Source organism: Dendrobates tinctorius, unplaced genomic scaffold (assembly GCF_039654945.1).
Source record: "Dendrobates tinctorius isolate UK_male_01 unplaced genomic scaffold, ASM3965494v1 ptg000075l, whole genome shotgun sequence".
Classification (NCBI taxonomy): domain Eukaryota; kingdom Metazoa; phylum Chordata; class Amphibia; order Anura; family Dendrobatidae; genus Dendrobates; species Dendrobates tinctorius.
This window is the reverse complement of record NW_027361743.1, coordinates 24,116,163-24,141,170: the sequence shown is the minus strand read 5'-3', so window position 1 is coordinate 24,141,170 and position 25,008 is coordinate 24,116,163. Positions and strand designations below refer to the sequence as shown.

Sequence of the window (25,008 nt, the reverse complement as noted above, 5' to 3'; positions counted from 1 at the left end):
ATTGAGCAAGCACTTGGGGTTGGGGGATAAGATGCATGAGATTCCTAGGAGACAGCTGCCACCTCTCCAGAAACTCAAACACCTCATAAGGGGTATTGGGGGGTGCTTGTGTGGTGCCCTGCATCTTTACTGCCACAAAAGAGTTAAATATGTACTGTTTTGTATGTGTTTTGTGAGCAATGGGAGTTATGCTTTCTCTGCTATAGACCACAACACACACACAATTCACATCACTCCCTCACTTGACTGAAGCTTAGAGCTTTGCAGACATGCCCTAACTGGGAGGGGTAGGAGTTGAGAGCTGTTGTTTCAGTGAAGAAAAAGGAAGTGAACTCTCCTGGCAGCCATGATGACATGTGCTCAATCCAGGAGTGAGAGCTAAGAAACATCAGGGACCAGCCCCTAGACCATCCATGCTTTCAGAGCAGGGTGGTAAGCTGAGAGACTGCGTGGGATTATACAACCAGCAGAAAAGTGTTTTCCCTCAGAAATACTGCAATAAACTAGGATCAGTGAAGGATAGTGCAAGTGGGAACTTGAGCTGCTTCACAAAGGATTTAAGCTGCAAGTTGCTGAAGGCGAAATACACAGTGAGTAGAGGCAATACTGGGAAGTTCTAAACTCCGGGAACCCTTGGTCCCAGAAAGGATTAGAATAGCAGGAAGTTACATTGAGTCACAGCAGGGAAAGATAACTCCCATTCTGCAGAGCAGACTGTAACCTGGTGAGAGTTGAAATATCTCCTCTGAACTGCACCTGAACTACAGTAAATGATAACGTGAATTTCCCTGTCTCCTGCCTTATTACTCCATGTCTTCTACTTTCATCACAATCTCTGGGGGTCTGCCCTGGTTGAAGAGGGTTTAACATCTGCACTGCCATCACCATCTACTCCCCCAGGGATCATCTGCAGTGCCGGCTATACTACAGTCGAACACTCCAACTGGCATCACGAATCACTACATAAACTTTATCCCCACTCAATTCAACCCCTTTTACATGACCGCCTGAGGCCACGGACCGGGTCACTGCCACTGTGACATTTCCCATTGAAGTTAACGGGTCTGGCGCCGAGTATCCCACGGCCTCTGGGGCGCGTCACTTTCGTCAATTAGGATCTGAATGGATCCTCGCACATGTAGCCGCACCTCATGGGGAAGGGAACGAAGATAACGGGCAAGGCTGCGTGAGTACGCCTTCTCCCCATCATCAGTGGCAACCCTGGAAAGATAATTTAGGACCCCTGTGTCCACATTGGTCCTGGTATCAGTGGCAGGGATATGGCGCCTTCGTCTACCTCGCCGGAATGGCATAGCAGGCTGGGGCGAGCCCTCTAGCCGAACAGTTGGGCTGCTGCTGTTGTCCTGTTCATCCTGGATGTCGGGTGGTGATGCAGCTGACAGTCCTTGTAGTGGCTCTGTTCGTGGTGGTGGTGTTTCTGATGGCGGGCCAGGTTCTAGGGCAGGCTCAGGTCGAGCAGGAGAAGTCACTTGGGCCTGGCTCCTTGGAGGGTCACAAGATGGGTGTCACGCGGGGCTTAGGACAACTAAGGCAGAAATACCCGGGGCCCCTGTGGTGTCCCTTTCACTAGGGGAAACCCTGTCTGACCCTCAACCCAGGGTTTTTGCTGAAGGTGCAAATGCCTGAGCCTCCACCCTTTCCTTATCTCCTGCTCAGCCCTGCACTTAACCCTCCACCCTCCACCCAGTGAGGAGACACACCACCAAAGCTCCCACACAAATAAGACAGACAGGGAGAACTTAAACTGCACTGCGCCGCACACACACAGGAATATACAGTAATGTGACCAGGGCACAACTAAACACAAATATGGGAAGGAGAAAGGATAACGACGGATCATACGACACCAGATACGAATCTCTCTCTCTGCAACACCTCCACTCCAGACCGGAACCACTTGGTATGAAAACACAAGCTATAATCGGCGACGCCCATATGCCAGTATGACTATTTAAAGACCGTGGGCGTGACTAACCTTCCAACCTGGTCTCCAGCAGGATTAACCCCCGAGAGCCTGAAGATCAAGCCGGCGCCACTGAGGCTATAGTGGCTGGAGGTGGAACTACCTCTGCCTGCCGGACGCTGTGGTGTGAACAGCGTCCGACATGACAGTACCCCGTCTTCTACGAGGGACCCCAGGGCCCTCAAGACTCATAGGACCCGGCTTGTCCGGATGACGACGGTGAAAAGAACTGACCAGCCGATCCGCATGTATGTCTGAGGCTGGAACCCAAGACCTCGCCTCCGGACCATACCCCCGCCAGTGCACCAAATACTGAAGAGTACGGCGTACTACTCGAGAGTCCACTACCTTGGCGACCTCGAACTCTAAATTGCCATCCACCATGACTGGAGGTGGCATCGGCGTCGTGTCCACCAAGCCTACCACCTTTTTCAATAAAGCCCTGTGAAAAACGTTATGTATTTTGTACACCGCAGGAAGTTCCAACCGATAAGCCACTGGGTTAATGATGGCAGAAATCCTAAAAGGCCCAATAAACCTTGGACCCAGTTTTAAAGATGGAATTTTGAGTTTTATGTTCTTCGTAGCTAACCACACCCATTCACCCACACACAGGTCCGGACCTGGCACGCGTCTACTGTCAGCCACCCGTTTGTACCTGGCACTCATGCTCAACAAACGCTGTTTCACCCGCCTCCAGACTGATGACAATTGGGCTCCTAGCTGATCCTCCTCCGGGACACCCCCGGAGTCACCCTGACGTAAGGTACAAAACTGAGGATGTTGACCGTACACACAAAAGAATGGAGACTCTCCTGATGACTCTTGGCGGTGATTATTTAACGCGAATTCGGCCAGAGGAAGGAAAGTAGACCACTCCTCCTGGTTGTCGGACACAAAACATCGTAAATACTGTTCTAGATTTTGGTTCATGCGCTCAGTTTGTCCATTAGACTGTGGATGAAACGCCGATGAATGTGACAACTTGATCCCCAACCTTGAGCAAAAAGCTTTCCAAAACCTCGCCACAAATTGCGTACCCCTATCAGATACTATGTCAGATGGTACTCCGTGGAGTCTGACCACCTCCTTCACAAATACCTGAGCCAACGTCTTAGCATTGGGCAAAGAAGACAACGCCACAAAATGCGCCATCTTTGAAAAACGGTCAACCACCACCAGGATGACCGTGTTCCCTGCCGAGGCTGGCAAGTCAGTGATAAAATCCATGGAAATTTCTGTCCATGGCCTATTGGGTACCCCCAGAGGCTGTAGCGTGCCAGCAGGATGGGTTCGGGGTGACTTAGCCCTAGCGCACGTGATGCAAGCTGCCACGTACGAGACCACGTCCTGCCGGATTTTGGGCCACCAGAAACGACGCGATACCAGCTCTAAGGTGCCCTTCACCCCTGGATGACCAGCCAGTACCGAATTGTGGTGTTCCTTCAACACCTTAAGCCGAAGATGCAGGGGTACAAATGATTTGTTGGCGGGAAGTCCTGGTGGTACCTCCTCTTGGGCCTCGGCAATCTCCGCCTCTACCTCCGTCGTGAGAGCCGAGACCACTACCCCTTTCTGGAGGATGGGTACCGGCTCTTCCCGAGGTTCTCCCCCCGGAAAACACTAGACAAAGCATCCGCCTTGGTGTTTTTAGCCCCGGGACGGTACGTCACAAGAAAATTGAAACGAGTAAAAAACAATGCCCAGCGAGCCTGCCTAGGAGACAGACGCTTGGCCGACTCCAGATAGAGCAGATTCTTATGGTCGGTGATGACTGTGACCTGGTGAGCCGCCCCCTCCAAGAAGTGTCGCCATTCCTCAAAAGCCAGTTTGATGGCCAACAACTCCCTGTTGCCGATATCATAATTCCGTTCGGCCGGCGACAGCTTCTTGGAGAAGTAGGCGCATGGATGCATCTCGCTCAAGGACGAGCCTTGAGACAGTACTGCCCCCACTCCCACCTCCGACGCATCAACCTCTACCACAAAAGGTTTAGACACGTCTGGTTGCACCAGAATGGGGGCTGAAGCAAAACTATTCTTCAGACGCTCAAATGCACGTATAGCCACCTCAGGCCAGTTCGCCAGATCGGCACCCTTTTTTGTCATGTCCGTGAGCGGTTTGGCGACAGTCGAAAAGTGTTTTATAAATTTCCTATAATAATTCGCAAACCCAAGGAACCGCTGGAGTGCTTTCAGACTCTCCGGCCTCTCCCATTGCAGCACCGCTTGCACCTTAGCGGTGTCCATTTTAAAACCGGCTGCGGACACAATATATCCCAAAAAGGGCAACTCCTGGACAAAAAATAAACATTTTTCCAGCTTAGCATAGAGCTGGTTCTCCCGGAGCAACTGTAACACCTGCCTAACATGCTCCAAATGAGTGTCCCGATCGCTAGAATAAATGAGGATATCATCCAGGTATACAATCACAAATCTCCCCAGGACATGAGCAAATACATCATTAATAAAATGTTGGAAAACGGCAGGCGCGGTGGTCAACCCAAACGGCATAACCAGACTCTCAAAATGACCCTCAGGAGTGTTAAACGCCGTCTTCCACTCATCCCCCTGACGGACCCTTATGAGGTTATACGCCCCCCTGAGGTCCAGCTTGGAAAACCATTTCGCCCCCCGCTACCTGGTTGAACAAATCCGGGATCAACGGCATTGGGTAGGGATCACGGATAGTAATCTGGTTTAACTCTCGGAAATCCAGACACGGGCGTAACCCCCCATCTTTCTTCTTAATGAAGAAAAACCCCGCGGCTACAGGCGAGGATGAAGGCCGGATGTGTCCTTTGCTCAGACTCTCCGCGATGTAGTCTTTCAGAGCTTGCCTCTCAGGACCAGAAATATTAAACATCCTGGCCTTAGGTAATTTGGCCCCGGGTTTTAACCTAATCGCACAGTCATAGGCTCTATGTGGAGGCAGTTCTGAGCAACCCTTCTCAGAGAAAACATCCGCGAAATCCTGCAAAGCCTCCGGCAGGCTGGGCGTCATGGCGGACACACATGTTGCCAAGCAATTGTCTTGGCAGAAACCACTCCATTGCACTATGTCCTGAGTTTTCCAATCAATTACCGGGTTGTGCCTGGACAGCCATGGAAAACCCAGGACCATTTGAGCTGGGAGATTACGGAGGACCCTACATGTAACCGACTCAGAATGTAGGACCCCAATGTGGAGTTTCACCTCTGCCACAAACTCAGTAATCTCCCCTTGAGGGAGGGGAACAGCATTAATGGTCACCACCTGTATGGGGTGAGGAAGTTTTTCGATCTTAAACCCGGCGGTGTGTGCAAACTCCTCATCTATGAGATTGGTAGCGGAACCGCTATCCACAAACACTGATATAGGTAGCTCTCTGCCGGCGATAATAACCTTGGCAGGGAGCATACATTGAGATACCATCATGGAGGATATGCATACGCTCAGTTGGGTCTCCTCCATACCCTCTGAGCTTAACAGTTTTCCGCCGATGTGACCCTCTTAGGTAGTACCGGGCAAACGTTAACATAATGACCTCTTTTACCACAGTAGAAACATGCTCCGGGCTTCCGGAATCCCGGAGCGCGAGGCTGAACCTGTGCCACGCCAGCAATCTGCATAGGTTCAGGGGACTCATCTACTTCAACCACACCTGCACCTCTGCTTTCCCCCAGAGGTAGCGTCTCCTGTGCCCCCTGGCGAAAACGGCGATCAATACGTATCACCAAACTCATGGCAGACTCCAATGATGCCGGAGTCTCATACATCAGGAGGGCTTGTTTCACCCTCCCTGATACCCCATGAATAAACTGGCTCCGCAGTGCTGGGTCATTCCACTGTGTGTCTACAGCCCAGCGGCGAAATTCCGAACAATAGTCCTCTGCCAAGCGCTCCCCCTGGCGGAGGGCGCGGATTTTAGATTCCGCTAGAGCCAGTCGGTCAGGGTCATCGTAAATGAGCCCGAGGGCAGAAAAAACATTATCGACCGAATGAAATGTAGCAGAGTCAGCTGGTAAGGAAAATGCCCATGCTTGGGGGTCACCACTCAGTAATGACAACACCAGCCCTACTCGCTGGGCCTCATTACCTGAGGAGATTGGCCGCATGCGGAAGTATAATTTGCAGGCCTCCCGAAATACGACAAATTTGCTGCGATCGCCTGAAAATCGTTCTGGCAGCGGAAACTTCGGCTCTGCACCGATACCTGCAGATGCCGTTTGCACCTTTGCTACTACCAGGCCCTGCTGCTGAACTGCCCCTTTCAACTCGGAGACCTGTAAGGACAGCGCCGCCAACTGGCGGGTTATGGAATCCATGGGATCCATGGACTCCTGAAAAAATGTGGGCCGATTATAATGTCACGCGGGGCTTAGGACAACTAAGGCAGAAATACCCGGGGCCCCTGTGGTGTCCCTTTCACTAGGGGAAACCCTGTCTGACCCTCAACCCAGGGTTTTTGCTGAAGGTGCAAATGCCTGAGCCTCCACCCTTTCCTTATCTCCTGCTCAGCCCTGCACTTAACCCTCCACCCTCCACCCAGTGAGGAGACACACCACCAAAGCTCCCACACAAATAAGACAGACAGGGAGAACTTAAACTGCACTGCGCCGCACACACACAGGAATATACAGCAATGTGAACAGGGCACAACTAAACACAAATATGGGAAGGAGAAAGGATAACGACGGATCATACGACACCAGATACGAATCTCTCTCTCTGCAACACCTCCACTCCAGATCGGAACCACTTGGTATGAAAACACAAGCTATAATCGGCGACGCCCATATGCCAGTATGACTATTTAAAGACCGTGGGCGTGACTAACCTTCCAACCTGGTCTCCAGCAGGATTAACCCCCGAGAGCCTGAAGATCAAGCCGGCGCCACTGAGGCTATAGTGGCTGGAGGTGGAACTACCTCTGCCTGCCGGACGCTGTGGTGTGAACAGCGTTTGACATGACAATGGGCCAGACACCTCAACACCTCCACTCACAGGATCGAGGATGGCCTCTGAATCAGACCTTGTCTCCCTTTCAGTGAGGTTAGACTGAGTTCTGTTATTAAATATAAAATGGAGAGAAAGGAAAATTTGGATCGGGTCCTATAAAGCATTTGTGTCATGTGGTGTTTTTGGTATACTTACGGTCTGAGATCCATAATTGGAGCGAGGAAAGAGAGGCGGTCAAAATAAACATATTTCCGCTTTGTGGGGGCCGCAGAACCACTTCTTGCCCACTGCTGGTGCTCACGGCGATTCTTGTCACGGATGCTGCGCCAGCGTCGCATCACATCTTTGAATGCAATGTGACATAAAAAAATTAAAATTTGGCTAAAACAACTTTTTGAACTTGTATCAAAGTCTTGTGGCCTACTAGGGTGTGAGTGAGTTCTACCAAGGGTGGCATATAGAATTGGTGCAACCAGGTCAGATGCACAGGGTCACAGTAGCTCAGGGGGCAAGTAGCAACTCTTTAAACTGGTTTTGCTAGGCATTGTGAGGAGCTTGGTGATAGGGTAAAATTCTCTCAGGGTCAAACAGTGGGTTCAAAAATAATATACAGGCCACAAGAGCCCAATATCACAAGCACAGGATGTGGGGGGCCTACTTGTAAAATAAGTTTTTGATGGCAGGTAATTTGACATACATAATTTATGGGCACTTACTCATGTGCTGCTGCTCCTCACGTGGCCGATCACCAAAATCATGGAACATTTGTCAACATCCGCCTCCATGCAGTCTCCTTTCTGGCCCGGTCGGCATAATGTGCATCCCGTTGGTCCCATAATTTCGGGCGATCCTGCACTAGTACAATCAGCATCTCCACATTCAGATTCAGGTAGGGTGCCATGATGCTGTACTCCGTGGAGGCATACTTCCTGGATGTCTGGAGCGCTTTTTGAGCTAATTATCGTATCTAAGCTTCCTGATAATTGCTTGGACCATTTCCTGTCACCTGCCAAAGTCATGCGTATTTCTCACAAGTCACACGTGTGGTCCGTGTGTAATGCGTTGTTTTTGCGCACCCATAGGTAATCAATTTGAGTTCTCATTTACTCACAGAGAGTGAAATTTCACTACTTAGTAAGGGATTTAATTTTTCACCCAAAGCTGGTTTTGTTCCTTTTACTGCTATAAAAGATCTCCATATATTTGGTAGATCATTATTGTTCAAAATGCACTCTATATACTCGATTTCCAACAGAAGAAGAGCAACTAGCTTACAGGATTTGGAGGACTTATCCACCGAACAATATTCAGGTGAGGGAGGTAAGATACCTCCATCAATCAGAACCAAGTCCAAGAAGTTCCCTCCCTTCTCCATCTGCCCCAGCATTGATCTCTTTGTTAGGGTTGTCGCGGGTGACATCCTCAACATCCCTGGGGGGGTTGTACGTGACAACCTGGTCAGAGATGAGCGTGCTAGATCGGACGCCTTGCGGGCACTTCCAGATGTAGTGCTAAAGCCAGCCGATAAAGGGGGTAACGTGGTAATTTGGCCCAAGATCCTTTATGAGAAGGAAGCATTTCGGCAATTAAATAACAAAACTTGTTACAAACGGTTAAAGGGGTTTTCCGGGCTTTTCACATAATCTCAGTACATATCTGGGCTGCAGAATTATGACAATAAGTAATTTACTTTCTGTCACTAGTTTGCACGGTTTTCTAGATATTCTGAACAGAACGTCCAAGGGGGGGTGTTATGGCATTCAAATGAGTACTAGTCGTAACCTCCTACTCTACTCCAAACATGCCCTCTATAGCAACAACCCCACCCTCCATAGCTACAGGCCCTCCCCGTCCACATGAAGAAGCCCTCATCACACAGTAACGAATTCTTCCCCTCCAGCAGCCTCAGTGCAGAAAGCAGACCACCCAGCTGCTCCTCCCCCAGACACACACTGAACAGTTATCTATGGAAAGTGAATCTAGTGAGGAAGGAACATCGTCCTGTATTCTGGGCCACTCCATGATTACAATACATAACTCATTATCAGTAATTCCTTCCCTCACTGTCCCAGGCTGCTGGCAGCAGTGAGAACAGACTGTGTGATGGCCAGTGATGGGGGTCTGCCGCTTCTAATCTGCACAGAGGATGGCAGTCACTGATGTAATCTGTTGTGTGACAAAGCCTCTGCTGTGTGAATGAGATTGTTTAATACGGAGCCATTACACTTGTGATTCCAGGCCAGTATATATTGATGGGGTTGGGCCTGGGCTGGGATGTAGACCTTGTGGCCGATATGTGGCCTGTTCGAACATTGATCGGGTCAATACATTTTTCAATTCATCAGGGTCTAGGACTTATGAGATAAGGAGACACATTACATGTGTCTCCAGAAATATAATCTATTTTGCTGTTTGTCCCTGTAATCTAATTTATATTGGATTGACTACTAGGCAATTCAAAGTGCATGTACGTGAGCACGTGCTTGGAATTGAGCCGGCTGCCGGCCATGATGACATATCCATGCTCAGGACCCTGCCCCGTCATTTTAAACAACATCATAATTGCGACAGTTCCCTTATTAGGTTTAGGGGCATTGATGCAGTCGATCCTGGTATCCGCGGTGGGAAGATCTCTTCCAGATTGGCCCAGCGGGAGACCAGGTGGATTTGGGTCCTGGACACTGTGCAACCTAAAGGGCTCAATGAGAACATCAGCTTTGTTCTGTTTTTGTGATCCACCATGGTTTAACGTGTGCATGTTTTTTTAACCTTTTTATATATTTTTTTTATGCAGCCCCATCATCCTTTCATTTCTTCAGTGATCTACTTATCCTAATAATATGGACCCCAATGATGTTCTTCGTTTACACGTGCAATTTGGATCTTTGGACTTTACCATATGACCACATGAGATGAAGATATGCTTCTATCAAATTTGCATAAATATACTTGCAGTATCTGATTTTAATGTGACCATGTTTTCATGGTATATGTACTTTGATATTTAAATGATGGATTTATATAGTCTTCTTATTGTATATTCTACATGGGTCCATTTATATATTAAGAATAAGTCTTTTTGTATGTGAAGCATTATTGTGACACATATAGGCGGGGTAGGTTATTGTTGAGTGATTACTCCATATCTAATTCCCTTTGCAGACTCTGTACGCTTGCGCGCCATGGTCCCTGTCCGTTCGTGGGCTTTCGGCATCTTCCGTTGCTGCAGTGATGGTCATGTGGTGTGACACCACGGGCACGTGACGCCGACACCTTCGGGCATCCTGGCACCATGACTGCGCATGCGTCATCAAGCAGCTGCGGCGCTCAGGATACCGTCATTTGACAGGTATGTGTATGAGGGCACGGTAGGAAAGGCATCATGGGCACGTGATGCCGACGCCTTCAGGTGTCCTGGCACCATGACTGCGCATGCGTCATCAAGCAGCTGCGGTGCTCAGGATACCGTCATTTGACAGGTATGTGTATGAGGGCACGGTAGGAAAGACGTTGTTTGAGGTGGTGCGCCTGAGACATGGGCACCTGGGATAATTAGTGGATGCTATTATTATTGGATGATCATTTTTAAACCCCTGTTCCCTTGAATTCTACACCCCTTGAGAAAGGCACAGACCGCCGAAACGCGCGTCGGGGTGGACGCTCTAGGACTGCTCCTGCCTATCCATTCGGTAATGTTATATTTGAAGGATTATTTGTTATTTATGTGGGTAGTGCAGGCCTTTTTTGATACATATATATTTTTACTGACTATGTGGGTAATGTGCAATATTTAATATACTGTTAAAGATTAACTTTTTTGGAAGTTTTTTCTGAAATGCATCCCCATATATGTTAATGATGGACATATATACTTATACTTTGTTGTTCCTGTGAGCGTCCCTTTTTTACCAACATGTGCTGTTTGGTGGAACCCATCCCTTCCTTGTACCTATATATTTAATAAATTTCAACTTTTGCATACGTGTATGGATTTCTTTGGAATTTTTTGATCGCTATTTTTTCTTTGTACATTATGCACCCATAGACTTGCATTGGCATATTGCGGCCAGAATATGCTGACATACGCAGTATGCTGCGATTGGCATGGACCGTAAAATACACACGAGAAATATACGGCTGATGGGAGCTACCCCATAGAGAATCATTGGTCCGTGTGCAATGCGTGCTTTTATGCCTCTCACTCATCCATATTTCTCTCTAGTGTGACCCCGGTCTCACAGAAAAATCTGCACTACAATACGGCGCTCCTTCGCTTCTCAGCTTTCCACTGTGCCGCAAAAGTAGCTTTCAACCCTATATGGGGTATTGGTTTACCAAGGAGAAATTGCATAACAAATTGTATCAGTCATTTTCTCCTACTACCCCTGTTGAAAATTAAAAACCTGGGTCCAAACCATCATTTTAATGGAAAAAGTGGTAATTGTTCATGTACTCAACCAAATCTTATACAATTCTGTGAATCGACTGAGGGTTAAAAATTGTCACTAGACCCCTAGATTAATTCCAAAATGGTGTCACTTGTGGCGATTTCTGTTTTAGCATGTCAGGGGAGTCTGCAATCTAATCCAGCCAAAATGGAGTTCAAAATTCAAATAGCACACCTTTCCTTCCGAGCCCTAACATGCGCCTCAAAAGTAGTTTTCCTCCACATATGGTGTATAGGCATACTTAGGACAAATTGCATTTCTCCTGTTACCTGTGGGAAAAAAAGTGTTTTTTTTATTTTCATAGCTCAGCATTATAAAATTCTGTGTAGCATCCTCTATCTATTCCAGCCAGCATTGCACTCCAAAAGTCTAATGAAGCTCCTTCCATTCTGAGTGCTGGACATGAAGTATGAGTCAAAAAAAGCTCAGATGGCCATTGTGAAAATTGCAAGATTACCATTTCTTTTTAAATAAAAATTAATCAATTTGCCATTTAAAAAAAAAAAAATGCATGTAGCACAAAAAAAAAATCCTGATAGAAACAATAGGTAATTTTCTGACTATAAATCTTCTCTGTAAAGAGGTTTTCTTCTTTATCTCAAGATCCATCGCCATGTCCGGGCATGGGCTGTCGTCTGGTGTTGCAGCTCTGCGTGGTTCACTTTGGGATAGATGAATGATTAGACCAGACACAGCACAGGTAACGAGAAAGTTTATGTCTGTGGGAAAAAGGAGCAGACAATTGTTTTCTAATTCCGCACAACTCCTTTCACATTGACTTGGCGTACACTAGGTGTAAATTCAGTTTACAGATTTACACTGTCAGGTTTTTAAACCTCAATGTTTCTTACCTATATAACAAATTTTATGTAATCAAAGCCCCTTGTATGACAATGAATACAGTCAACCGAAATATTGCATAAGTGGGTCAAATTCTTATGCAATGATGTAATCCCTCATTAGCAGGCACTGAAAAGTAATGCTATGAGCAGTGACTGAGCTCACGAGTACAACAGAAATATAGATGTGAATATTAGGGGTTATTTGTTAGGTCTGAGCTCAGGTAACTGTAATACAAGTCATGGGTCCCCAGCCAAAAAATATACATCACCAATGTACCTACCATAGGAGCAAAAAGGAAACGCTATGATAGAAAATACACTCCATCTATGTCCGTTGTTAGATGTGAAATTTTCCTTATCATCAGAGACAGGATTACATGTTTTTGATTTTGATGTGCTCTTAATTCCAGGATCTGTACATATCACAAAGGTGTAAACAGGTTTCACAATACATACCACACATACATAATGGATTACAGAATCGTTTTGGTTCTCGATTTGTACGTCCCATTCGATCAACTATCGTAGTAGTCTGTGACATCTGGACAGGAGAGGGAGTATTGCCTCTTACTTGCCAGAATTCATGGCTCTTTCTTGACTAGCCACTCTGGTACAACGTCATTATTGGGCGTGATACATCACGCCAGGTAATCAAAAGAAGGGTCGCAGACACTGGACTGCTACCTTTTTCGACCAGCAGCCATAGACCACCTTTGTGGCCGATGGAAAGGGATGTGTAAATAAATTTGCACCAACTCTGCTACATAGTGTAAGATATACTAAATGTTAGGCGCTGGGTTCCTGTCGCTGCACAGCAGGAATCCCAAGCCTTGCATCCAGCAGTCTCCCATTCCTCTTTGGCCACAGAGGAACCCACTCAGCAGACTCATTGATCCCGGCGCTCTGCTCAAACCAGCTCTGTGGGTTTTGTTGCTGCTGCTGCCACCTCTGGCCCAGCTATAGCAACGCATGCTGGTCAGCAGCGAGCTACTCCAGGGACTAAGTCCTCCTTTCGGTCCACTGAGCATGCCCGTGGGATGATCTCTCATTGGAGATCGGAGGTCACATGCTCAGGTCCTTCTCCAGCTCGGATTGGACCATCATAAAAGTCAGGAAGGTCCTGGAAGGACGCAGCTATAAAAGGTTTGCATGGCCGCTCGGCCATGCGCTAGTATAGACTGCATTATCAGACTATGAGGAGTGTCGTATGCATGTATGAATGTCTCTGGTGAATGACTCATTAAGAAACCCCTACCCTTGGTAAGCATGTGTTGTGCAGCCTAGCCTGTTAAGCGCCCAGGCTTAGGTGTAGGTAGGGCAAAGTCTGAGATGGGCATCAGTGTCCACGGTGCACGTGCTCGATACTCCATAGTCAGCGTCTATAGTGGCGTCCGCAGGTGTGACACCGCATGCTCAGAAGGTCTAGAGGGACTCTGACCCCATGTTCTTGGGGCAGAGTTCTGTGACAGCTTTCTGTGCGCTCCGTGGCCGGTCTCTGTGAGCTAAACAGGCACCGGCATTTATGTTTTGCGGTAGCGCGGCTCTGTGAGTTAACAGAGTTCACTTCTGTTCACACTGGGTGACGTTAGCCCACATGTGACCTTTTGTACACCGCTTTGTACTTCGCCATTACTAAGCAGCAGTTTACCACCCCTGCACGGTGGACCCCGGGCTGCGAACGCACCTTACTATTATTGTATTATTTGGTGCATTCCGATAGCCCTAACTATACTAGCGCCAGGATCTGGTCTGGTCTTATTGCCAGATAAGGTCCTCATCCCGGCATTCTGGAGGTTTGGCTGACCATGTGAAGCCCGCTACACTGGAGGAGCTTATCACCGTCTCCACCCATATAGACCTTCGTTTTGCCGAGCGAAGGTTGGAGCGGTCCCAGTGTAGGCAGAGGTTTAGGTTGACACCAAGTTTTGCTAAACTCCCGGAACCTCCCGATCCGGTGTCCGAGCGTCAGGGGGCTTCCCGTGAGGGATCCAGGCCCCGGTCCGCTCGAGTCCCTGTGATCTGGCATGGTTGCCGGCAGTCCAGTCACCTTGCCAACCGGTGCCCACAGCGGCTGGGGAAATGCTCGCATCTAGTGGCCGTAGGAGGCAGCTCACTAGAATCCGCGGCATTTTCCTCCAAGTTGTCCTTTAAGGGGACACTTGAGTTTAGTTCTTCCACTCTGGCGGTGGAGGTTTGCGTGGATTCCAGAGCGGAGGGCAATTTTATGTCATCTGCCTTCGCTCAACGGCACGCAATACCACTGGTTATGATATCTAGCCAGTCACCGTCAGAGTAGTGAACGGCATGACTCTGCCCTCACAGATTACCCACCAAACCGCTCCACTGATACTCTCGGTGTCTCCATCTCATCAGGAGACGATATCCCTCCTCGTCAGGTCCTTCTAGGGGTCCTCTGGTTGCGGTACCACTCTCCCCATATAGAGTGGTCCTCGGGGAGAATTCTTGGTTGGAGTAAGTCATGGGAGGGTAGATATCTGAGGGAGTGTGTCAAGGTTTCCTCCACTGAGGTCCCCGCAGATCTTTCCTCGCTCCCCAAACATTATCGACAGTATGCGGACGTGTTCTCCAGAAAGGTGGCAGAGACCCTTTCACCGCATCGCCCCTATGACTGTCCTGTTGACCTCTTGCCGGGTGCGGAGCCTCCCCAGGGACGAGTCTACCCCTTATCTCTCCCGGAGACAGAGGCCATGTCTCAGTAGATCAGGGAGAATCTGGCAAGAGGCTTTATTAGGAAGTCAGTGTCACCTGCAGGGCCAGGTTTTTCTTCGTGCAGAAGAACGGAGAACTACGCCCATGCATAGATTACAGGGGTCTTAACATCATCACCGTTAAGAACAAGTACCCTTTGCCCCTGATATCTGAGCTTTTTGATAGGCTGCGGGGAGCAAGGGTTTTCACTAAGCTGGATCTGCGGGGTGCTAACAACCTGATTCGCATCCGTGAGGGAGACGAATTGAAGACGGCCTTTAACACCAGGGACGGGCATTATGAATACCTGGTGATGCCCTTCGGGCTCTGTAATGCTCCTGCCATCTTCCAAGACTTTGTGATCGACATCTTTCGGGATATGCTCACGACCTCGGTTGTAGTCTATCTGGATGATATCCTCATCTACTCTCCAGATATAGACTCTCACCGGAGGGATGTTTGCAAAGTCTTCGATCTCCTATGGGCAAACTCCCTATATGCCAAGTTGGAGAAGTGTGTGTTTGAGCAGGAGTCCTTGCCTTTCCTGGGCTATATCATCTCGGCCCAGGGGTTGGCCATGGATCCTGCCAAACTACAGGTGGTGATGGATTGGCAGGAGCCTCACTCCCTCAAAGCGGTGCAGCGCTTTATGGGATTTATTAACTACTACTGCCAATTCATCCCGCACTTCTCGAATTTGGTAGCTCCCTTGGTTGCCCTCACCAAGAAGGGAGCGAATCCTAAATTGTGGTCCTCTCCATCAAGTCCCACTTCGCTAGCGCTCCCATTTTACATCGCCCCAATGTGGATAAGCCATTTATTTTAGAGGTGGATGCCTCGTCCATCGGTGCTGGAACAGTCCTGTTCCAAAAGGATGCTCAAGGTCGGAAGCGTCCTTGCTTCTTCTTTTCCAAGACCTTCTCGCCGGCGGTGGGAACTATTCCATTGGGGACAGGTAGTTGCTAGCCATGAAGTTGGTCTTTTCTGAATGGAGACACCTCCTGGAGGGGGCTCGCTATCCCTTCCAAGTTTACACTGACCACAAAAACTTGGTCTATCTCCAAACCGCCCAGCGGTTAAATTCTCGCCAAGCCCGATGGTCTCTCTTCTTCTCCCGGTTCCACTTCACCCTACACTTCCTTTCTGGTGAGAAGAATGTCCGGGCCGATGCTGACCTCTCTCGCTCCGTGGTGTCAGTGGAGGAGGAGGAGCCTCGGTTAATTGTACCATCTGAGAGCCTGAGGACAGTGGCTCTGGTCGCCCTTGAGTCTGTACCCCCGGGCAAGACTTTTGTCCCTGCCCGTTTGCGTCCGGAGGTCCTCTCTTGGGCTCACGCGTCCAGGGTGGGTGGACACTTTGGTACTAAGCGGATGGTTGAGCTTATGGCGAGGACATATGGCTCGTGACGTCAAACACTATTCAGGCGTGCGTCTCCTGCGCCAAGAATAAGCCTTCCCGGCAACGACCTGCTGGGTTACTTTACCCCTTACCGGTGGCGGACAGGCCCTGGGAGATGGTTGGCATGGACTTTGTGGTGGGTCTACCCAAGTCCAGTGGAAACACAGTTATTTGGGTCGTCACCGACCATTTTTCTAAAATGGTGCCCTTGGTGCCTCGCTCTCGGCTACCTTCCGCACGTGGCCTAGCAGTGTTGTTCATCAAACACGTTCTTCGGTTACATGGCATGCCAGACAAGATTGTCAGTGACCGGGGTCCCCAGTTTGCATCTCGGTTCTGGAGAGAGCTCTGTCGCTTGCTCAGTATTGAGCTGAATCTCTCCTCGGCCTATCATCCCGAGACAAACGGGTTGGTAGAGAGGGCCAACCAGACCCTGGTCACATATCTCCGACATTTTGTCTCGGCCAGGCATGATGACTGGGCATCCTTGTTGCCGTGGGCAGAGTTCGCCTTGAACAACACTGTGGCCGATTCCACCGGCCAGACCCCATTCCTCCTCAACTATGGCCAACATCCTCGTGTTCCTTTGCCCATGGTCCTGTCATCCACCGACTCTAGGGTGGCAGACTGGATGGTGGAGGCACGTGATATTTGGGACCCAGGATGCTATTCGGGCCTCTAAGGAGAGAATGAGGGTCTCCGCGGACGCACACCAGTGTTCTGCTTTCACCTTCTCCCCTGCGCCCGTAACATCCGGCTGCGAGTCGAGTCCACTAAGTTCGCTCCTCATTACATTGGTCCTTTTAAGGTCCTCGATCAGATCAGCTCGGTGGTCTATCGTCTGGCCCTTCCATCACACTTGGCTATCTCTGACACCTTCCACGTGTCCTTCCTTAAACCTGTGCACATGTCCCGGTTCTCCGAGTCATCTTCCGGGACATCAGACCTGTCTTCGGATGAGTTTGAGGTCAATGCCATTGTGGGATGCAGGGTGGTGCGTGGTAAAAAGTTTTATTTCGTGGATTGGAAGGGTCATGGTCCAGAGGCTCGGACCTGGGAGCCAGTGGAGAACATCCACGCTCCGCTCTTTATTGTGGTATTTGAGTGTAGCAGGCCCTAGGATGGGGGGTAATGTTAGGGGTCAGTGTTGTGAGTTCATTTTCCCCTCCGTCACTGAGGCCTGGTGAACTCCCTATTCTAGTGAAGGAAGGTAGTGAGCCTGATTATCAGGCACCTGGGACTAATGAAGACGATTGGCTGAGTGGAGTCACTGACTGGATTTAAGGCAGCCTACGCCCTTTCTGCTCTGCAGGTGATTTCTCTGTGGACTCTTGGACACCAGTCTGATTCCTGCTTTCCTAAAGCTAAGTTTGCTGTTTTGCATCTAAGATTTGTTTTTCTTGCTTTTTGGATTCTGCCACTCCCTGCTGGAGTGTGCAGTGTTCCTTGAGCTCTGTTTTCTGAAAGTACCTGAGTGCTGATTTAGTTTTTGAAGCTTAGTTGCTTCAGGGCCATTTTTATATCAGCTTGTTGGCTTTTGTCTCTGATAGGGTTTTGGCAGATTGCAGACAGCAGCCTTCCTATCCGTTCCTATCTAGGTAGTTTTTGGGCCCCGTCTTTGCTCAGCCTGTCTTTCTGTCTGTATAAGTGTTTTCATCTTGCTTCACCGTCATTATATGTGGGGGGCTGCCTATTGCTTTGGGGTCTGCTCTGGGGCAGTTAGATTTCCCCTTTCCTTCTTTAGGTCTATGTATCTCTCCGGCTGTGATCGAGGGGTCTAGGTCATCGTAGGAACCCCCCACGGCTACTGCTAGTTGTGTTGATAGGTTCAGGGGTCTGCAATCTGATAGTTGCCAACTTCTCTGGTTTTCAGGACTTAGCTAGCATTTCTGTTTTTGCCTCCTACGGTGACTCATTCATAACAGAATCACCCGCCCAACCGCAGATCCTGGGGTACTCAATAGCAGGAAAGAATTGTGTTTAAAAAAAAAAAAAAAAAAAAGGTGTGTGTATATTCTTTCCTCTATATCTCTGAGGCCGTAGGGGGAATTTTTTTTTCTCTCAATGGAGATAAAGCAAGTGTCTGATCGTGTGGAGCAGCTCGCTGCTGAAGTGCGAGGAATTTCCGCCTATCTTGCTCGTTCACATGCTGTTGAACCAAAGATCCCCACACCTGATGTATTTTTTGGGGATCGATCTAAATTTTTGAGTTTCAATAATAATTGTAAATTATTTTTTGCTTTGAAGCCTAACTCGTCAGGGAGCCCTGCGCAGCAGGTTAAAATTGTCATCTCTTTGCTGCGCGGCGATCCCCAGGATTGGGCGTTTTCTTTGAAACCAGATGACCCTATTCTGACTAATGTGAACGCATTTTTTCAAGCCTTGGGGTTGCTGTACGACGAACCTAATGCTATTGTTCAGGCTGAAAAGACCCTGTTAGCATTGAACCAGGGTAGAGAATCTGCAGAGTTGTACTGTCAAAAGTTCCGAAAGTGGGCAGTCCTTACTACCTGGAATGATAGTGCCTTGGCTGCTCTCTTTCGGAAGGGTTTGTCAGAAGCCATAAAAGATACTATGGTGGGATTTCCTGTTCCTCTGGTCTGGACGATTCTATGTCTTTAGCCATTCTGGTAGATCGGCGTTTACGTGAACGCAGGATTACACGAGAGGTGTTGCCACCGGTTGAACAGACGTCTGAGCCTATGCAATGTGATAGAGTTTTGTCTAAGGCGCAACGTCAGGAATTCAGAAGGCGTAATAAGCTGTGTTTTTTCTGTGGAGATACCTCACATGTTATTTCTGTTTGTCCTAAACGTGAGAAACGCTTTGCACACACGTTTTCTGTTGGTGGGGTTCAGCCTAAGTTTCTTTTGGCGATTACTCTGATCTGTTCCCTGTCCACATTTTCCGCCAAGGCTTTTGTGGATTCGGGAGCAGCGCCTAACCTAATGGACTTGGATTTTGCTAAAAGTTGTGGATTTCCGTTGACACCTCTGCAGACGCCTATCCCTTTGAGGGGGATTGATGCTACCCCTCTGGCTAAAAATAAACCTCAGTTTTGGACCCAGTTGGTCATGCGGGTCGCCCCAGACCAACAAGAAAATTGCAGATTTTTGGTGTTGCATGGTCTGCATGATGCAGTTGTTCTGGGGTTTCCCTGGTTGCAGATTCATAATCCAGTTTTGGATTGGAAGTCTGTGTCTGTGGTGAGTTGGGGTTGCCGGTGTATCTTTAGTGAGGCTCCGGTTTTTTCCACCTCTCCTCAGTCGCATGAGGTTCCTGACTATTTGGCGGACTACTATGATGTATTTAGTGAGAATGAGTCTGCATCCTTGCCTCCTCATAGGAGTTATGACTGTGCTATTGAACTAAACCCGGGGTGTAAATTTCCTAAGGGTCGGCTCTTCAATTTATCTGTACCTGAGCACGAGGCTATGCGGTCCTATATTAAGGAGGCGTTGGAGAAGGGTCATATTAGACCATCCGCTTCACCCTTAGGTGCCGGTTTTTTTTTTGTGGCCAAGAAGGATGGTTCTTTAAGGCCTTGTATTGATTATCGTGCCCTCAATAAAATTACTATTAAATATCAGTATCCGTTACCCCTTATTTCGGATCTATTCTCTAGAGTCAGAGGTGCTTGCTGGTTTACCAAGCTTGACCTCAGGGGGGCGTATAATCTTATCCGCATTAAGCAGGGGGATGAATGGAAGACGGCGTTTAATACTCCGGAGGGACATTTTGAGTATCTGGTGATGCCTTTTGGGCTCACTAATGCCCCTTCTGTCTTCCAGTGCTTCATGAACGATATTTTCCGAGACTTTGTTGATAAATTTTTGATTATCTATCTGGATGATATTTTGATCTTCTCCAAGGATTGGGATTCTCATGTGGAACATATTCGGACTGTGTTCCGGATCTTGAGAGAGAATTCTCTGTATGTCAAAGGATCAAAATGCCTTTTTGGAGTACAGAGAATTTCTTTTTTGGGATTTATTTTGTCTCTGTCAACTATTGAAATGGACCCGGCCAAGGTACAGGCCATTTATGATTGGGTTCAGCCCACTTCTTTGAAGGCCCTCCAGAAGTTTTTGGGTTTTTTCTAATTTTTATCGGAAATTTATAGCAAAATTTTCTAGTATTGCCAAACCATTGACTGACCTGACCAGGAAGGGTGCGGATGTGGTGAATTGGTCTCCGGAGGCGGTTGCTTCCTTTCAGGAGCTGAAGCGTAGATTTACCTCCGCCCCGGTTCTGCGGCAACCTGATGTCTCACTCCCGTTCCAGGTAGAGGTGGATGCTTCTGAGATTGGTGCAGGAGCGGTGTTGTCCCAAAAGGATCCGGTAACATCTAAAATGAATCCCTGTGCTTTCTTTTCCCGTAAGTTCTCTTCATCTGAACGTAACTATGATGTGGGGAATCGGGAACTGTTGGCCATGAAATGGGCATTTGAGGAGTGGAGACATTGGTTGGAGGGAGCCAAACATCAAGTTGTGGTCCTCACTGACCACAAAAATTTGATTTACCTAGAGTCGGCTAAACGCTTGAACCCTAGACAGGCTAGGTGGGCCTTGTTTTTTACACGTTTTGATTTTGTGGTCTCTTTCCTTCCTGGAACTAAGAATGTCAAGGCAGACGCCCTCACTAGGAGTTTCTTTGCTGATTCTCCTGTGGTGACCAAGCCTGCCACCATCTTAGGCGAAGGGGTAGTTCTTTCTGCCATCTCGCCCGATTTGAGACTTGCTCTGCAAGAGTTCCAGGAGGACAAACCTGAGCGTTGCCCCAGTGGAAAGTTGTATGTTCCTGACCAGTGGAAGAAGAGAGTGATGTCTGAAGTTCATTGCTCTGCATTGGCTGGTCATCCAGGTATTTTTGGTACTAGAGATCTGGTGAGTCGCTCTTTTTGGTGGCCCACCTTGTCTCATGATGTCAGGAATTTTGTGCAGTCCTGTGGGACTTGCTCCCGGTCTAAATCTTGTTCTCGCTCTAGTGGGTTGTTGATGCCTTTGCCGGTCCCCAGGAGGCCATGGACCCATATTTCAATGGATTTCATTTCTGATATGCCGGTCTCTCAAAGAATGACTGTTATTTGGGTGATTTGTGATAGGTTCTCTAAGATGGTTCATCTTGTACCACTCCCTAAGTTGCCATCTTCCTCTGAGTTGGTGCCTCTGTTTTTGCAACAGGTGGTTCGCTTGCACGGGATTCCTGAGAACATTGTATCTGACAGAGGAGTTCAATTTGTGTCTAAATTTTGGAGGACGTTCTGTTCCAAGTTGGGAATTCAGTTGTCCTTCTCCTCTGCTTTTCACCCTCAGACCAATGGGCAGACAGAGAGAACAAACCAGACCTTGGAGTCGTATTTGAGATGTTTTATTTACGCTGATCAGGATGATTGGGTTTCATTTTTGCCCTTGGCCGAATTTGCTTTAAATAATAGAGCTAGTTCTGCCACTTTGATGTCACCTTTTTTTTGTAACTTTGGTTTTCACCCTCGATTTTCTTCAGGGCAGGTGGAGCCTTCTGCCTGCCCAGGTGTTGACACTGTGGTGGAGAGAATGCACCAGATCTGGGACCAAGTGGTGGATAAGTTATCTCTCTCCCAGGAAAAGGCACAGCGGTTTTCCAATCGACATAGGACCATTGGTCCCCAGTTTAAGATTGGTGATATGGTGTGGTTATCATCAAAAAATATTGCTATGAAGGTGGCTTCTCCTAAGTTTAAGCCTAGATTTATTGGACCTTACAAGATTTTGGAGATTATTAATCCGGTCTCTTTTCGTTTGACTCTTCCTGTCACATTTAAGATCCATAATGTGTTCCATAAGTCCTTGTTGAAGAGGTTTGTTGAGCCAGTTGTGCCTGAGGTGGCACCTCTGGACCCTGTATTGGTTGAAGGTAACTTGGAATATGAGGTAGAGAAAATTCTGGATTCCCGTCTGGCTAGACGGAGACTCCAGTATTTGGTTAAGTGGAAGGGTTATGGTCAGGAGGATAATTCCTGGGTCTCTGCCTCTGATATTCATGCCAAAAGATTGGTGCGTGCCTTTCATCGGGCTCACCCTGGTAGCGTTGTTGAGGGTTCGGTGACCCCTCCTCAAGGGGGGGGTACTGTTGTGAGTTCATTTTCCCCTCCGTCACTGAGGCCTGGTGAACTCCCTATTCTAGTGAAGGAAGGTAGTGAGCCTGATTATCAGGCACCTGGGACTAATGAAGACGATTGGCTGAGTGGAGTCACTGACTGGATTTAAGGCAGCCTACGCCCTTTCTGCTCTGCAGGTGATTTCTCTGTGGACTCTTGGACACCAGTCTGATTCCTGCTTTCCTAAAGCTAAGTTTGCTGTTTTGCATCTAAGATTTGTTTTTCTTGCTTTTTGGATTCTGCCACTCCCTGCTGGAGTGTGCAGTGTTCCTTGAGCTCTGTTTTCTGAAAGTACCTGAGTGCTGATTTAGTTTTTGAAGCTTAGTTGCTTCAGGGCCATTTTTATATCAGCTTGTTGGCTTTTGTCTCTGATAGGGTTTTGGCAGATTGCAGACAGCAGCCTTCCTATCCGTTCCTATCTAGGTAGTTTTTGGGCCCCGTCTTTGCTCAGCCTGTCTTTCTGTATAAGTGTTTTCATCTTGCTTCACCGTCATTATATGTGGGGGGCTGCCTATTGCTTTGGGGTCTGCTCTGGGGCAGTTAGATTTCCCCTTTTCTTCTTTAGGTCTATGTATCTCTCCGGCTGTGATCGAGGTCATCGTAGGAACCCCCCACGGCTACTGCTAGTTGTGTTGATAGGTTCAGGGGTCTGCAATCTGATAGTTGCCAACTTCTCTGGTTTTCAGAACTTAGCTAGCATTTCTGTTTTTGCCTCCTACGGTGACTCATTCATAACAGGTCAGGTTCCTGTCGCTGCACAGCAGGAATCCCGAGCCTTGCATTTGGCAGTCTCCCATTCCTCTTCGGCCACAGAGGAACCTGCTCAGCAGACTCGTTGATCCCGGCGCTCTGCTCAAACCAGCTCTGTGGGTTTGGTTGCTGCTGCCACCTCTGGCCCAGCTATAGCAATGCATGCTGGTCAGCAGCGAGCTACTCCAGGGACTAAGTCCTCCTTTCGGTCCACTGAGCATGCCCGTGGGATGATCTCTCATTGGAGATCGGTGGTCACATGCTCAGGTCCTTCTCCAGCTCGGATTGGACCATCAGAAAGGTCAGGAAGGTCCTGGAAGGACGCGGCTATGAAAGGTTCGCATGGCCGCTCGGCCATGCGCTAGTATAGACTGCATTATCAGACTATGAGGAGTGTCGTATGAATGTCTCTGGTGAATGACTCACTAAGAAACCCCTACCCTTGGTAGGCTACTTTCACACTTGCGTTTTTTTGCTGAGTGTTTTTTGCGCACACAAGCGCATGAAAAAAACGCATCATGCGTTTGTGTGTGCTTTTTTGCGGGTTTTGGTGCTTTTTTTTAAAAAAACGCATTGGGTGTGCATGCGTTTTTTTGGGGCAAGTCAGACGCACAAAATATGCAACAGGATGCATTTTGTGCGCCCGAGCGCACATTACAAAAAAACGCATGCGCATACAAACGCGTACAAACGCATGTGTATGCGCGCATATGCGCACCCATGTTAAAGTATAGGGAAAAAAGCGCATGCGTTTTTTTGCGCTAAAATCAGCGGAAAAAAACGCAAGTGTGAAACCTAGTTAAGCGCCCAGGCTTAGGTGTAGGTAGGACAGAGTCTGAAACAGGCATCAGTGTCCACGGTGCACGTGCTCGACACTCCAGAGTCAGCGTCTATAGTGGCTTCCGCAGGTGCAACGTTGCGCGCTCAGAAGGTCCAGAGGGACTTTGACCCCGTGTTCTTGGGGCAGAGTTCTGTGACCGCTTTCTGTGCGCTCCGTGGCCGGGCTCTGTGAGCTAAACAGGCACCGGCATTTATGTTCTGCGGTAGCGTGGCTCTGTGAGTTAACAGAGTTCGCTTCTGTTCACAGTGGGTGACGTTAACCCACGTGTGACCTTTTGTACACCGCTTTATACTTCCGCCATTACTAAGCAGCAGTTTACCACCCCTGCACGGTGGACCCCGGGCTGCGAACACACCTTACTATTATTTTATTATTTTTTGCGTTCCGCTAGCCCTAACACTAAATGGCCATTTACGAATTTGCGTGTCATCCTGGCGCAGGGGCCATGCTAATCTTCTCTGTACTTTAATGACCAGAGAAACAATGAAAGCATTGTCATGTTCCAGGAATCAATACAACCCTTGTGACATGGTGCAATGTCCATTAAAAGCTGCCACGAAGAGACAAACTTGGTTGGGCACAATACTTTGCTAAGCCCTACTGTCCAAATGTCCATTCAAAGGTTTTAGAGGACCCGCTTGTGCCAAGAAAACATTCTTCACACACAATTACTCCACTTCCACCAGCCTGAACTGGTCACACAGAAAGGGTTCATCAATTCCATGTTGCTTGGGCCAAATTATGACCATCCCATCACCACAGTGCAACCGAAATCTGGATTCATCTAACCAGGCTTGCTGGAATTATATATAATTCATTATCTGAAGATAATGGCATCCATGAATTTATGTCAAAATAGTTCAAGTTGAGAAAAAAAGATTCATAGACGATGGTCCAGTGGGTTGAAGCCCTTGGCCACCGGACCAGAGCTCTGTAAACTGCCTACTACCTGCGG

At 48.3% G+C, this 25,008-nt stretch overlaps 1 non-coding gene across 1 annotated transcript; it reads right to left on the bottom strand.

Moving 5' to 3' along the window:
* Positions 1 to 24,448: 24,448 nt before the first annotated feature.
* On the bottom strand, positions 24,449 to 24,556 carry LOC141096648 (U6 spliceosomal RNA). Its single transcript, XR_012233744.1, has one exon. It is a non-coding gene; the product is annotated as a U6 spliceosomal RNA (small nuclear RNA).
* Positions 24,557 to 25,008: the final 452 nt, after the last annotated feature.